The sequence below is a fragment of the Oryctolagus cuniculus genome, chromosome 7, assembly GCF_051225735.1.
Source record: "Oryctolagus cuniculus isolate XC-2025 breed Fujian yellow rabbit chromosome 7, ASM5122573v1, whole genome shotgun sequence".
In the NCBI taxonomy this organism is placed as follows: Eukaryota; Metazoa; Chordata; class Mammalia; order Lagomorpha; family Leporidae; genus Oryctolagus; species Oryctolagus cuniculus.
In genome coordinates this window covers 21,529,607-21,545,434 of record NC_142873.1, presented here as the reverse complement: position 1 = coordinate 21,545,434, position 15,828 = coordinate 21,529,607, and the positions used below count along the sequence as shown (strand labels likewise).

Sequence of the window (15,828 nt, the reverse complement as noted above, 5' to 3'; positions counted from 1 at the left end):
ATAAAAAGATTAGAAACTAAAGAAAAATGATGAGTGAACTTTAAGACAGATTACTAAAACTACCCAAAATGATGGTATACACATGTGGCCTAGTTATTAACACCAGTTGCGATGCCTGCAGCTCCTGGGTTCGAGTCCTGACTCCAATCAGGTGCATACCCTGGGAGGCGGCCGGTGATGACTCAGGCAGATAGGTCCTTGCCGCCTGCTGAGACACATAGATTGAGTTCCTTCCTCCTGCCTTTGGCCTGACCCACCCCTGGCTACTGCAGGCAACTGGGTAGTGAACCAGTGCCTAGAGGTTCTCTTTCGGTCTCTTATCTCTCTGCCTTTCAAATAAATGAATAAATAAAATATCCAAAATGAAGAACAAAAGAAAAAATAACTTTGAAAAGGTATAGATCAAGAGGGACACCTGTAAGTGCCTAGTGCACATGGAACTAGAGTTCTCAAGAGCAGTGGAGAAATGAGGGAAGTCTTGGAACAAAAAGTGGCCAGAATGTTTTTTGAATTTCATGAAAACTATAAACCTAAAAATCAGGAAAGTGGCCGGCGCCGCAGCTCACTAGGCTAATCCTCCGCCTTGCGGCGCCGGCACACCGGGTTCTAGTCCCGGTCGGGGTGCCGGATTCTGTCCCGGTTACCCCTCTTCCAGGCCAGCTCTCTGCTGTGGCCGGGGAGTGCAGTGGAGGATGGCCCAGGTGCTTGGGCCCTGCACCCCATGGGAGACCAGGAAAAGCACCTGGCTCCTGGCTCCTGCCATCGGATCAGCGCGGTGCGCCGGCCGCAGCGCGCCGGCCGCAGCGGCCATTGGAGGGTGAACCAACGGCAAAGGAAGACCTTTCTCTCTGTCTCTCTCTCTCACTGTCCACTCTGCCTGTCAAAAAAAAAAAAAAATCTCTCTGTTTCTCCCTCCCTCTCTCTCTCTCTCTCTGTAATTCTTTCAAATAAATAAATAAAATTTTAAAAAAAATCAGGAAAGTGAAGAGGCAACCAACAGAATGGAAAAAAAATATTTGCAAACTATGCAACCGATAAAGGGTTGATAACCAGAATCTACAAAGAGATCAAGAAACTCCACAACAACAAAACAAACAATCCACTTAAGAGATGGGCCAAGGACCTCTATAGACATTTTTCAAAAGAGGAAATCCAAATGGCCAACAGGCACATGAAAAAATGTTCAGGATCAGTAGCAATCAGGGAAATGCAAATCAAAACCACAATGAGGTTTCGCCTCACCCCGGTTAGAATGGCTCACATTCAGAAATCTGCCAACTACAGATGCTGACGAGGATGTGGGGAAAAAGGGACACTAACCCACTGTTGGTGGGAATGCAAACTGGTAAAGCCACTATGGAAGTCAGTCTGGAGATTCCTCAGAAACCTGAATATAACCCTACCATACAACCCAGACATCCCACTCCTTGGAATTTATCCAAAGGAAATTAAATTGGCAAATAAAAGAGCTGTCTGCACCTCAATGTTTATTGCAGCTCAATTCACAATAGCTAAGACATGGAATCAACCTAAATGTCCATCAACAGTAGACTGGGTAAAGAAATTATGGGATATGTACTCTGTAGAATACTATACAGCAGTAAAAAACAATGAAATCCGGTCATTTGCAACCAAATGGAGGAATCTGGAAAACATCATGCTGAGTGAATTAAGCCAGTCCCAAAGGGACAAATATCATATGTTATCCCTGATCGGTGTCAACTAACCGAGCACCTAAAAGGAAACCTGTTGAAGTGAAATGGACACTATTAGAAACAATGACTTGATCAGCCCTTGTCCTTACTACTTTATTCCTTTTAGTATTTTTTGTTCTACTTAATACTATTGGTTGAACTCTTTAATTAACACACAATTATTCTTAGGTGTTTAACTGAAAAATGATCCCTGTTAAATATAAGAGTGGGAATAAGAGAGGGAGGAGATGTACAGTTCGGCACATGCTCAATTGGACTTGCCCCTAATGGTAGAGTTAGAAACGTGCCAAGGGATTCCAATTCAATCCCATCAAGGTGGCATGTACCAATGCCATCTCACTAGTCAAAGAGATCAGTTTCAGTTCATAATTGATCATAATGATAGGATTAAGAGTCAAAGGGATCACATAAACAAGACTAGTGTCTGCTAATACTAACTGATATAATTAAAAAGGAGAGAACGATCCAACATGGGAAGCAGGATACACAGCAGACTCATAGAATGGCAGATGCCCTAAAGAGCACTCTGGCCTCAGAATCAGCCCTTAAGGCATTCGGATCTGGCTAAAAAGCCCATAAGAGTATTTCAGGCATGGAAAGCCAAGACACTCTGGCAAAAAATAAAATGACCTAAATGAAAGATCCAAGAGGTGAGGCCAGCACTGTGGCATAATGGGTAAAGCTGCTGCCTGCTGTGTCAGCATCCCATATGAGCACTGGTTCAAGTCCCGTCTGTTCACTTCCAATCTAGCTCTCTGCTATGGCCTGGGAAACCCATGTGGGAGAGCCGGAAGAAGCTCCTGGCTTCGGGTCAGCTCAGCTCTGGCCCATTTTGGCCATCTGGGGAGTGAACCAGTGGATGGAAGACTTCTTCCCCCACCCCCTGCCTCGCTGTAATTCTGCCATTCAAATAAATAAATAAATCTTAAAAAAAAAAAAAAGAATCCTAGAGGCTCCATCAACCTAAGCAAAAGAAACAGATGAACAAAACCTACACTAAGGGCCGGCGCCGCGGCTCACTAGGCTAATCCTCCACCTTGCGGTGCAGGCACACCGGGTTCTAGTCCCGGTCGGGGCGCCGGATTCTGTCCCGGTTGCCCCTCTTCCAGGCCAGCCCTCTGCTGTGGCCAGGGAGTGCAGTGGAGGATGGCCCAGGTGCTTGGGCCCTGCACCCCATGGGAGACCAGGAAAAGCACCTGGCTCCTGGCTCCTGCCATCGGATCAGCGCGGTGCGCCGGCCGCAGCGCGCCGGCTGCAGCGGCCATTGGAGGGTGAACCAACGGCAAAGGAAGACCTTTCTCTCTGTCTCTCTCTCTCTCACTGTCCACTCTGCCTGTATAAAACAAAACAAAACAAACCTACACTAAGGCACATTACAATAAAAATATGTAAAACTAGTGTTAAAGAGAATAGAGAGACAATGATACAGTCTGTCCAGAGGGACAAAATACTGATGGCACCTAACTTTTTTGTTCTGGAGTCTCAATTGCTCTTTTTTTCTTTCTTTCTTTTTTTTTTCTTTTCTTTTTTTTTTTTTTTTTTTTTGACAGGCAGAGTGGACAGTGAGAGAGAGAGACAGAGAGAGAAAGGTCTTCCTTTTGCCGCTGGTTCACCCTCCAATGGCCGCCGCTGCAGCCGGCGCACCGCGCTGATCCTGGCAGGAGCCAGGAGCCAGGTGCTTTTTCCTGGTCTCCCATGGGGTGCAGGGCCCAAGCACCTGGGCCATCCTCCACTGCACTCCCTGGCCATAGCAGAGAGCTGGCCTGGAAGAGGGGCAACCGGGACAGAATCCGGCGCCCCAACCGGGACTAGAACCCGGTGTGCCGGCGCCGCAAGGTGGAGGATTAGCCTAGTGAGCCACGGCGCCGGCTCTCTTTCTTTCTTTTTATGATTTATTTATTTATTTGAAAGTCAGAGTTACACAGAGACAGAAGGAGAGGCAGAGAGAGAAAGGTCTTTCATCCACTGGTTCACTCCCCTGTTGGCTGCAATGGCTGGAGCTGTGCCGATCTGAAGCCAGCCGGGACTTGAACCGGTGCCCATATGGGATGCTGGCACTACAGACAGTGGCTTTACCCACTATGTCACAGTGCCGGCCCCAGTGACACTTTAAAAAAAATTATTTGAAAGGTAGAGTGATGGGGCAGGGTGGGGGAGGGCAGGGGGAGACTGAGAGAGATCTTCCACCTACTAGTTCACTTCCCGAATGGCCACAATAGCTGGAGTTGGGCCAGGAAGATGCCAGGAGCCAGAAACTCCATCTGGGTCTCCCATTGGGTGGCAGAGGCCCAAGCATGTGGGCCATCATTTGTTGTCTTTCCAGGTGCATTAACAGGAAGCTGGAGCAGCCAGGACTGAAACAGGCACTCTGATACGGAATGTCAGCTTCACAAAGCGGGGGTTTAACTGGCTGCACTGCACACTGGCCCAAAGCAGTGCTTTGTGGCCATCTTTGTATAGCACTACAGCCGGGGTTTTATAGTCTGCATGCATTCTCCCCGTATCTGTGCTCCCTTCTAGGAAAAGAATCCCTGATGTTTTTGCTGCACACACGGCTGTGAAAACAACGCTCAGCCCCTCTTAAAGCTACCGGGTGCAGCTTCCAGAAACTGTCTTGATGGGCATAGGGCAAGCATTTTTTCCTTTCTTCAAGCCAACACACAGAGCAGAAGGCAGGAGAAAAAGCAGCTGCTTGGATCAGCAGAGAACGTCATAGGCGACAGAGTTCCAACTCACATGGAGTACTTGACAGCCTTGATGCACCTACCTGGGATTTTACCTAAGAGAGAAATGAAATTCGAGAGTGATAGAGAGAGGGAAAGATAGAGAGAGATCTTGCATTCATTGTTTCACTCCCCAGATGGGCACAAGCTGGGAACCTAGAACTCCATCCAGGTCTTCCACGTGGGTGCAGGGGCCCAAGAACTTGGGCCATCTTCTGCTGCTTTCCCAGACACATTAGCAGGGAGCTGGATCGAAATTAGAGCAGCTGGGACTCGAACCAGCACCCATATGGCAGGCCAGCATCACAGGCAGCAGCTTAAACCGCTGTGCTGCCATCTGGCTCCAGAAATGAATTTCTGTCTTAAGCCACTGTCAGGGGCATTTTAATCATTTGTAGTTGGACTTAATCTTCATTAATACAAGTAAGTGTCATTATTTCCATTTCCCAGAGACCCTGAGTGGTGAAATTCGGTTCTTAACCAGGTCTGTTTTTCTCTAAAACTCATGTTATTTTAAGTAAGTTTCCCTTCTTAGCATTAATATTTAGAAAAATGGCAGCTGTACACTATTAAAGGATTTGCAAAGGATACTAAATCAAAATATCAATAGCCACTAAGACCTTTAACTGAAGCTCTCAGAAAATAAATATTTAAGAACATTTAAAGACTAATGGCTTTTAAAGGGAATATTTACTTTGGAATACTGACATCAACAGAATTTAAAAACAAACAAACAAACAAACAAACAGAAAATGCAGAAGACGGTACCCCAAGGGACCAATATTTTAATTCCGTAGTGTTCCTGCCTTTTGTGACCTGACATTTCACATTCACTCACACACAAATATATACATAATGCACACACACAAATAGATACATAATGCACACACACAAATACATACATAATGCACACACACAAATACATACATAATGCACACACAGAGTTTTGGTGGCGGGGTCAGGGAAAAACAACATTCATTTGCGTCATTCTGATCTCCAGCTTTACGGGGCAGGGACTGTGGTGCTGTGGGTTAAGCTGCCACTTGGGATGCTCGCATCCCCTGTTGGAGGGGCAGTTTGAGTGCTGGCTGCTCTGCTTCCTTCCCCACTTCTGATAGGAGTGGAATGAGAGCCCAGGACACAGAGCAGGAGTGCAGGTGGGCTTCAGCTTGTGCACTCACTCTGATTGGCAGACCGATCTTGGCTGCCCCATGTGTGGGGTTCAGGAGGATTCTGAAGGTCACTCAGTAGGGAACATGTGATGGGCACAGGTGGTCCAAGTGTGTGTGTGTTAGCTGAAGCTTCAGAAATTTAGACCTTGATTTCTCAATCCACAGGATTACGTTCACACTTGAAGTTTCTTTAACTAACACTGGCGATTAAGAGAAAATTTATCTATACAAAAATTACTCTTGAGCTGTGTTTAGTGTAGCACCATAACAATAAAATATTAGGACATCCCATTGGGTCAGTGTGTAGGATGCTTGTCTTCTGCTGTCAGGGTTTTGACCTCCTCTGGGACAGTCAGGACTATTTAAGTCGTTCGGCGGAGAGGCCAATTCCACATCCTGCCAAGTACTTCGGGTTTTAAGTTCACAAGTCAGAAGAGACGGCCTCAGTAGGAGGCACGTTACCCTGCTGGCCGGCAGCCTTTCCCTGCTCAATCCTATAACAAGCTGTCATTTGGGGTTTTGTGCCTGTGTTCACGCAAATTCCCTCTGTCTGCAGTCATTTTTTTCCCCCAGACCATCCAACTGGACTAAATCCTGGGTCTTAATCTTCTCCTACAGGAAGCTTTCTCAGATTGCTCTGCACTAACCCAGCAGCTCTCAGAGGGTGGTGCGGCAGCAGTGTCCTCTGCTCCAGGTGGTTCTGCTGTCATCTCTGCCCTCAGGCCACGTTGCCACCCCCTTCCCTGGATCCCCAAACCCCTTCGGCCCCCTCAGAGGGCATCAGCTGGAGCTGAGTTCCCTTTTAAAGAGTTGTGTTGTGGCACAGTGCTGCCTGCAACTCTGGCACTGGGTCCCGGCTGCTCCATTTCCAATCCAGCTCCCTGCTAATGCGCCTGGGAAGGCAGCAGAGGATGGCCCAAGTGCTTGGACCCCTGCACCCATGTGGGAGACCTAGATGGAGTTCCAGGCTCCTGGCTTGGGAAGTGAACCAGCGGTTGGAAACTCGCTCGCTCTCTTTCTCTCTCTCTCTCCCTGTTTCTCTCTCTAAAATTCTGCCTTTTAATAAAAAGTAAATCTTTAAAAAACATAAAAATATAAAGAGTTCATATGTGGCAGATCTCTGCTCTCCAGGTAGATATTCAAAGATTTAGTGCTTGGCTATTTGACAGAAGGTGGAGATTTAAACTTTCAGGATCAAATGCTAGAAGTCATCTCTATGAGTAACATCATCTTATGTTGCTGTGGATGTTTCTATCAGCCCCGTGCGGCCCTGAACAGACAGAGCCCTTGACCTTACAAGGCATAACAGAGGAAGGCCTGTCAGGCACATGACTCCATGTGGGGGCATATGCAGTGTGTAAGAATAATTATAAGGGCTGGCACTGTGGCACAGCGGGTAAAGCCACCGCATGCAGTGGGACCTGTTCGAATCCTGGCTGCTCTACTTCCAATCCAGGTTTTTTCTGTAGCCTGGGAAAGCAGTGGAAGATGGCCCAGAAACTTGGGCCCCTGCACCCAAGTGGGAGACCCAGAAGAAGCTCCCAGCTCCTGGCTTCAGATCAGCGTAGCTCCAGCCGTTGCGGCCATCTGGGGAGTGAACCAGCGAATGAAAGACCTCTCTCTCTCTCTCTTCCTTTCTCTCTCTCTCTGTAACTCTGCCTTTCAAATAAATAAATAAATCTTTTTAAAAAAGAATAATTATAATAACTAACTTATTAAGCACACATTAACATGCCAGATGCTGTCATTAGGACTAGCTGTGTAATTTGCAAGGCCCAGCCCAAAATGAAACTATGAGGCCCATTGTTCAAAAAGTGGAGAAAGGAGTCTTTAAGAGTACAAATTATAGGCCGGCGCTCAATGGGCTAATCCTCCACCTGCGGCGCCAGCACCTCAGGTTCTAGTTCTGGTCGGGGCGCAGGATTCTGTCCTGGTTGATCCTCTTCCAGGCCAGCTCTCTGCTGTGGCCAGGGAGTGCAGTGGAGGATGGCCCAAGTGCTTGGGCCCTGCACCCCATGGGAGACCAGGAGAAGTACCTGGCTCCTGCCTTTGGATCAACGCGATGCGCCCGCTGCAGCGGCCATTGGAGGGTGAACCAATGGAAAAAGGAAGACTTTTCTCTCTGTCTCTCTCTCTCACTGTCCACTCTGCCTGTTTAAAAAAAAAAAAAAAAAAAAAAAAACTCTGGCTCTCCACACCTCTCTCTACTTAGGGTCATGCTCATAGAGGCACCAAGGATGCTCCTGGGATGGAGTGAGGGTGGGGGTCTGTAGACTTTCTTTTTTCTTTCAAAATTTGTATTGATACAAAGAGAACAGAATTCATGTATTTTTTTAAGATTTGTTTATTTGAAAGTCATAATTACACACAGAGAGAAGGAGAGGCAGAGAGAGAGAGACAGAGAGGTCTTCCATCCGCTAGTTCACTCCCCAATTTGCCACAACGGCTGGAACTACATCGATCTGAAGCCAGAGACAGGAGCCCAGAGCTTATTCCAGGTCTCCCACGTGGGTGCAGGGTCCCAAGGCCTTGGGCCATCTTTTACTGCTTTCCCAGGCCATAGCAGAGAGCTGGATTGGAAGTGGAGCAGCCGGGACTTGAACTGGCACCCATATGGGTTGCTGGCATTGCAGGCGGCAGCTGTACCTGCTATACCACAGCACTGGCCCCAGAATTCATGCATTTTATAGATACAGTTCTAAGAAGATAACCATACTTCCTTCTCTCCCTCTCTGCTTTCCTAAGTCCCCCTTCCTTGCTTTTTTTTTTCTTTAATTTTTGCAATAACATGATTTCAATTTACTTTATAATTATAGGCTTAATGCACCACTAACTAAGGTTCACCATAGACTTTCTCAGGTGCCCAGGTCCCTGTCCTGTCATTCAGTGTTCAGAGGTGCACACCTGCCAGCTGGCTAGCTGCCTAAACCAATGCCCCACGCCCTGCCTGGGGGCTGGAAGCCTACCATCCAATACAAGGCAGAGGAGACCCACCCTCCCCCGAGGCATTGAACTTCTCCCCCTCCCCCCCCCAGCCTTCTCCCAGGTCCTGTGCAGAGAGTTGTTGTGGTTGCTGGGTAGAGATGGGACCTTGGGGGCAGGGAGGGGAACAGACTGCCAGGAACCCGCCCTTCAGTGGCAGGGAGGCGGGGCCGCCCTCGCCCTGGCTCTCCCTCTTGGTCCCTGACACACATTCCATTGTTCCAGGAGACTTCACTTGGAAGACAGGAATTGAACAATAAAATTATTAAAGGTTTCAATCCCAAACAGGGACCCTTTGACCCCTTGTCACTGCACTGGCTGCATGCCTCTGAAGCCAACCTGATTCCGCTACTTGTGTAGAATTTTCTTACTTAAATTTCAGAACAAGCCTGTAAGCCTAGGTATTGCCATAGGGATCAGGAAGTTGAGGCACAGAGCGAACGTGTGGGCTGCTTAAGGTTGCTTGGTGGTTGGCCGGTGGTGTGGCTCACTAGGCTAATCCTCCACCTTGCGGTGCAGGCACACCGGGTTCTAGTCCCGGTTGGGGCGCCGGATTCTGTCCCGGTTGCCCCTCTTCCAGGCCAGCCCTCTGCTGTGGCCAGGGAGTGCAGTGGAGGATGGCCCAAGTGCTTGGGCCCTGCACCCCATGGGAGACCAGGAGAAGTACCTGGCTCCTGCCATCGGATCAGCGCGGTGCGCCGGTCGCAGCGTGCTGGCCGCGGCGGCCGTTGGAGGGTGAACCAACGGCAAAGGAAGACCTTTCTCTCTCTCTCACTGTCCACTCTGCCTGTCAAAAAAAAAAAAAGATTGCTCGGTCAGCTGGATGGGTTGAGGGGGTTCTAGCCCTTGGCAGCCTGACTCAGAGCCCCAAGTTCTTCACATTGCTCCGTGAAAAGAATACACACAGAACAGACAGAAAATCGGAATAGACATCTGAGTATGGTCGGCATTAAGGTTCTGACCTCCCTGCAGTTTTTTTTTTTTTTTCCTCTCTCTCTCTCTCTTTTCCTGAACAGTTTTGTTGATTCCCAAAGCAGAAGTGGGAGCATTAGAACAATGTGTTGAATCATTTTTGAGCTGTCCCCAGGAGACTGCCTATGCAGTCCACCAAAACTGGTAGAGCTGGTTTGGAGCGGGGCCCCTCTCCCCGGCTGCCTTCCCTAATTAGCTCTTCTGGGGGTTTTATGACCTGGCACCAAGTGCAGATCCTGATCAGTTGTGTTAAGGAAGGACTTCGTGAGCAGCTGCTGGGTGTCAGCCAGGACTTGGAGTAACCTTCTAGAACTATGGTTCTACAGTGTGGGAGTAGTTAACTAATTCTTTCAGTGCCCACATTTCCCAGCTAGTTTCTAGTTTCTTTCACTGAAAGTGGACAGGATCTTTGAAAATATAGACTCAAGAGGCCAGTGTTGTGGTGTAGCTGGTAAGACTGTCACCTTCGACGCTGGCATCCCATATGGCCACCGGTTTGAGTCCCAGCTGCTCCACTTCCCATCCAGCTCCCTTCTGATGGCCTGGGAAGGCAAAGAAGGATGGCTTGGGCCCTGCTACTCATGTGGGAGACCAGAATGAAGCTCCTGGCTCCTGGCTTTGGCCTGGCCCCAGCCCTCACCATTGCAGCCATTTGGGGAGTAAACCAATGGATGGAAGATCTTTCTCTCTCTCTCTGCCCATCTCCCTCTTTCTCTCTCTCTCTCTCTCTCTCTGGACTCTGACTTTCAAAAAAATAAATAATTTTTTTAAAAAGAAAACTAGACTCAAAAGAATCACTACTTTTCTTATCCATCCCAGCTTTCCCCTTGTCACTCTGGTTATCACTCAGAAATAAATAGAAAGTAGTCCCAACAACAGACATAATCAGTGGTATGCTGGCTGTTGTCTAGTAAACAGCTCTTTTTTCTAACGGCCTTGATCTGTAGTAGCTGATGATTTCTGGATGCTAGTACTCCACCATCACCAATATCAGAGTGGCAGTGTGATATCCTCGTGCTTGCAAAACTTCGGAAAATTTGACAATCTACTCTTGCCATCTGGTCAGAGCCAGCAGCCTCTAGCTCCACACACCTCTGGATATAGCCCTCCTGTCAAGTATCCTAAAACACTTTATATGAATATCTTTGTTTTTTTGTCTTATTATATATTTTATTTGTTTGAAAGGGAGAGACAGAGAGACAAGAGAGAGACAGAGACAGTGTGTGCACAACAGAGAAAGCTCTGCTACCTAGTGGTTCCTGCCCCAAATGCCTGCAGCAGCTGCCATCTGGGTCTCCTATGCAGGTGGCAGGGGTCTAATTGCTTGAGCCACCACCTGCTGCCTCCCAGGGTGCACATTAGCAGGAAGCTGGAATTGCAAGCAGAGCCAGGTCTCAAACATTCCCTCTGATAAGGAATGCAGTTATCCCAAGCAGTGTAACAATTGTGCCTAATGCCTGCCCAGTGAACATCTTAATTGTCACAATGATTTGAGGACATGCTGAAACAAGGGACAGAAGCTACAACACAGTGATATCTGTTTAACAGTTGAGCTAAGATCACTAAGATTATCCATGATATTTGCCGTGTTTCTAGCAAAAACCAGCATCCAACTGGGGTCACATTGTGTGAGTCTGGCATGGAGAAGGCTGAAGTTTGCCACCCTAGAGGCCACAGTGCTTAGGAAGGGAAGACCTTAAGAAGAAGAGGCAACTTCCATTAGTAACTAAATGTTGTGATTTCAAGGTGGGTGAGAAATTCCCAGAGCAGGGACAGAGCCTCTAGGGTCCTCTGGACACACTCAGGGGGTGCAGCATGGGGAGGGCAGCAGGAAGGACCACGGAGTGGAGCTGCTGCTCGGGACACCTTGCATCCCATGTTGGCGTCTGCTCTGCTGCTTCCATGCCAGCTTCCTGCTAATGTGCACCCTGGGAGGTGGCAAGTGATGGCGTAAGTACCTGGGGGCCTGCTACCACGAGAGCTCCTGGCTCCTGGCTCAGCCTGATCCAGCCCCACTTACCTCTTGTAAGCTTTTGGGAAGTGAACCAGCAGATGGGAGATGTCTGACTGTCTCCCAGCCTTTCAAAATAAACAAATACTGGGGCCGGCGCCGCGGCGCAGTGGGTTAATCCTCTGTCTGTGGCGCCAGCTTAGTCCTGGCTGCTCCACTTCCAATCCAGCTCTCTGCTATGGCCTGGGAAAGCAGCAGAAGATGGCCCAAGTCCTTGGGCCTCTGCACCAGTGTGGGAGACCCAGAAGAAGCTCCTGGCTCGTGGCTTCGGATCAGCGCAGCTCTGGCCGTTAAGGCCATTTGGAGAGTGAACCAACAGAAGGAAGACCTCTCTCTCTGTCTCTTCTTCTCACTGTCTGTAACTCTACTTCTCAAATAAATAAATAAAATCTTAAAAAAAATAGTAAAAAACAAAAGAAGAAAACCCACAGGATGCAAATGTTTACTCTAGTTGTTGAAACAGTGTGGACACATACTGAAACAGCCTATTTGCCTCTGTGCATTAAAATCTCATTTGACATTTTATTGGATTTCTTTCCAATTCTCCTCCCATGAACTGTCTCCCAACACACCACTATCCACATGTTACCGATGTCTACTGTGCATCTCCTCTAAGTGGACCTGGCTCACGAACTCCCCAACTCTCTGAAGGAGTTCCCCTTGGGCTGCCATCTCACCAACCGTCTCTCTGTGCAGTTTGGAAGTGGGGGGCTGGGGAGAGACATTTGGAAGGATGGGCTCCACTGGCCTTTGCAAGGACACTCACGGTCATGTACCTCTGCGCAGGGAGCGGCCTCAAGGTGGGGTCTGCTGCTGTTTCCACGCTGGCTGGTTTGTGTGGAGGACGAGACAAGCTCTCACAACACTTCTAGTATCAAGGAGAGTGCTGCTGATAGAAATGCAAAGATAGGAAAAAATCTGAAAATGCAAAAAAAAGGAAAACACACATAAATAAAAACTTCATCAAACAGCACCCATTTATTTCTAATGTGTACAACGTTCTTGTTGGCACTTAAAATAGAATGGTGAAGGAAGATTTGGTGGGAGTAATTGTTTGGGGAAAAAAATCAATTTAACATCATTTTGCTTTCAATTTCTACTGCCAAGAAAGCTCATGCTGTATCCTCGAATTCAAACATAAGTGTCTCCAGAAACCTTTGGATCACATCTTACAAAACCCCATCTGTTTTACCCTCTCAAAATTAACATTTTTAGCTTAATTCACTTCTAAATTTTCTGACATTAGCTTGGTTCCCCCTCCCCCTTTGTTATCTAAAATCACAACTGGCACCTTTTAGATTTGGATTCAACTCGGAAATAATTTTTAGCTATTTTAAATCCTTTTTAGTAGCAAGCAGGGTATAAATAAAATTTAAAACATAACGATGCAAATATATATGCACATGAATGTTTATTACAGCTTTGTTTGCAACAGCAAAAATTGGAAACAAATGTCTATGAATTGAGAGGTGGCTAAAGCAATAATTGCAAAATTATTAATAATTGCTGGAAACAATACAATATGAATCTATAGGTGTGTATGTACTGATATGGAAGGTTATATATATTCGGTGGGAGAAAAGCCAACTTAAAAACAGTAAACAGATAGCCTTAGCCATGGGGGGAAAACAGCAAAGCTTGGGAAAAATTGTTTAAGGGCACAGAAAGTAGATTCCAAGGAGCACGTCAAGTGAGGAACATGATTACCTTAGGAATGGGGACACGGGGACAGGCAGAGGTCGGGGGCAGCCTCATTGTTTTCTTAAGCTTGTGGTATATTTGAAATCTTCTGCCATGAGAATGTGTGGAGTCATATGTTATTTTGTATTTGAAAATTTGAAGCCAAAAGCAAAATTTCTTCAATCACCAAGCATATATTAGAAAATAGCAAATAACACCAATAAGGGTCATCAGAAAACTTTGAAATCTTTGTTTCTATTCCAGTTTGAGTCATTTCATATCTCCACTCAAGGAAACACAAACAGGAAAAAAGGAGGCGCTGCGGTGCAGTGGGCTCATCGGCTGCGGAGATGCTGGCATCTCGGATCTCAGTGCCTGGGACTGTGTCTCGCCTCTGCTTCTGATCCAGCTTCCTACTAACACACACCCTGGGAGGCAGCAGGTGGTGGCTCAAGTACTTGGATCCTGCCACCCAGGTGGGAGACCTGGATGGAGTTTCCAGACTCCTGGCTTTGGCCTGGTCCAGCCCTGCCTCTTGTAGACAATTGGAGAGTGAATCAGTGCATGGAAAACCTCCCTCTCTCTTTCTCTGATAATCTGCCTTTCCAATAAAGAAAAAAATAGCCTTTTTTTAAAAAAGGGAAAAATGTAAAACATACATATGACAGAAATGTCAGAATGGAGAAGATAATGAGTGTGTAAACTGCTTAGTAAACAGAGAATATACATTTAAGTGACTACAGTGCACAGGAAATGCAGTTGCATATTGTGTGTGTGAAATTTTGTCTTATTTTTGGAGAGCACATTTTCTTTTTTTTTTTTAATATTTATTTATTTATTTGAAAGAGTTACACAGACAGGAGAGGCAGAGAGAGAGAGACAGACAGACAGACAGAGAGAGTCTTCCATCCACTGGTTCACTCCGCAATTGGCCACAACAGCCAGAATTGTGCTGACCTGAAGCCAGAAGCCAGAAGCCAGGAACTTATTCCAGGTTTCCTCCGTGGGTGCAGGAGCCCAAGGACTTGGGCCTGCTTTCCCAGGCCACAGCAGAGAGCTGGATTGGAAGTGGAGCAGCCAGGTTTTGAACCGGCACCCATATGGGATGCTGGCGCCGCAGGCAGGGGATTAACCCACTGTGCCACAGGGCCGGCCCCTGGAGAGCACATTTTCATCATTATCATTAATTGCAGGCAATGTCTTTTTTTTTTTTTTTCCCCGACAGGCAGAATGGACAGTGAGAGAGAGAGAGACAGAGAGGTCTTCCTTTGCCGTTGGTTCACCCTCCAATGGCCGCCGCGGCCAGCACGCTGCGGCCGGCGCACCGCGCTGATCCGATGCCAGGAGCCAGGTGCTTCTCCTGGTCTCCCATGGGGTGCAGGGCCCAAGTACTTGGGCCATCCTCCACTGCACTCCCTGGCCACAGCAGAGAGCTGGCCTGGAAGAGGGGCAACCGGGACAGAATCCAGCACCCCGACCGGGACTAGAACCTGGGGTGCCGGCGCCGCTAGGCAGAGGATTAGCCTGTTGAGCCATGGCGCCGGCCTGGCAATGTCTTAAATTAACTTTTTAAAAAAATATTTTATTTATTTGTTTATTTGAGAGGTAGAGTTACAGACAGAGAGAGGGAGAGACAGAAAGATCTTCCATCACTCTCCAAATGGCCACAACAGCAAGAGCTGAGCCGATCAGAAGTCAGGAGCCAGGAGCATCTTCACTTCTGAGTCTCCCACATGGATGCAGGGCCCAAGGACTTGGGCCATCTGCTACTGCTTTCCCAGGTCATTGCAGAGAGCCGGATTGGAAGAGGAGCAGCAAGGCCTAAAACTGGCACCCATTTGGAATCTGGCGCCACAGGCAGAAGATTAACCTGTGCCACAGCGCCTGCCCCTCTTTAACTTTTATCAACTAAAATAATCTTTTAAAAAAAGAATTATTTATTTGAAAGATGGAGTTGCAGAGAGAGGTAGAGACAGAGAGGTCTTCCATCTGCTGCTTCATTCCCTAGATGGCTGCAACGGCCACAGCTGGGCTGATCCAAAGTCAGGAGCCAGGAGCTTCTTCTGGGGCTCCCACACTGGTGCAGGGGCCCAAGGACTTGGGTCATCTTCTACTGCTTTCCCAGGCTATAGCAGAGAGCTGGATCGGAAGTGGAGTAGCCAGGACTTGAACCAGCGCCCATATGGGATGCTGGCGCTTCAGGCCAGGGCTTTAACCAGCTGTGCCACAGCTAATTTAATCTTAGCAGCCCAATTAGAAACGTTTTGTGGTTATTCCCATTTTACGGATAAGAAACTAAAGCAGAGGTTAAGGAACTTGGCCAAGATTACACAGCTCATGAATGATGGCAGCTGGGATTCACCCAGGCCGGGTGAATCCAAAGTTCACACATGTAATCACAGCCCCAAACTTGCAGGTTGAATGAGCACATGCACGCCTCCGAGGGGCGCCTGTCTGGGGCCGGGGCGGAGGGAGGTAGGGGGATGCCCGGGAGCATCGCCCTGCCTCCCAGCTCCCCGCACTGTCAACGCCATCCCCTAGGCACGCACACGCTTCCCTTGCAGTTTCTCTCC

General features: G+C 47.9%; 1 long non-coding RNA gene across 1 annotated transcript in view; it reads right to left on the bottom strand.

Moving 5' to 3' along the window:
* LOC149125360 (uncharacterized) overlaps positions 1-15,828 on the bottom strand; it is a 32,355-nt gene that overhangs the window by 12,648 nt on the left and 3,879 nt on the right. Inside the window, exon 2 of the long non-coding RNA XR_016210374.1 lies at positions 12,352-12,493. This is a non-coding gene — a long non-coding RNA (uncharacterized LOC149125360). The remainder of the gene's footprint in view (positions 1-12,351; positions 12,494-15,828) is intronic.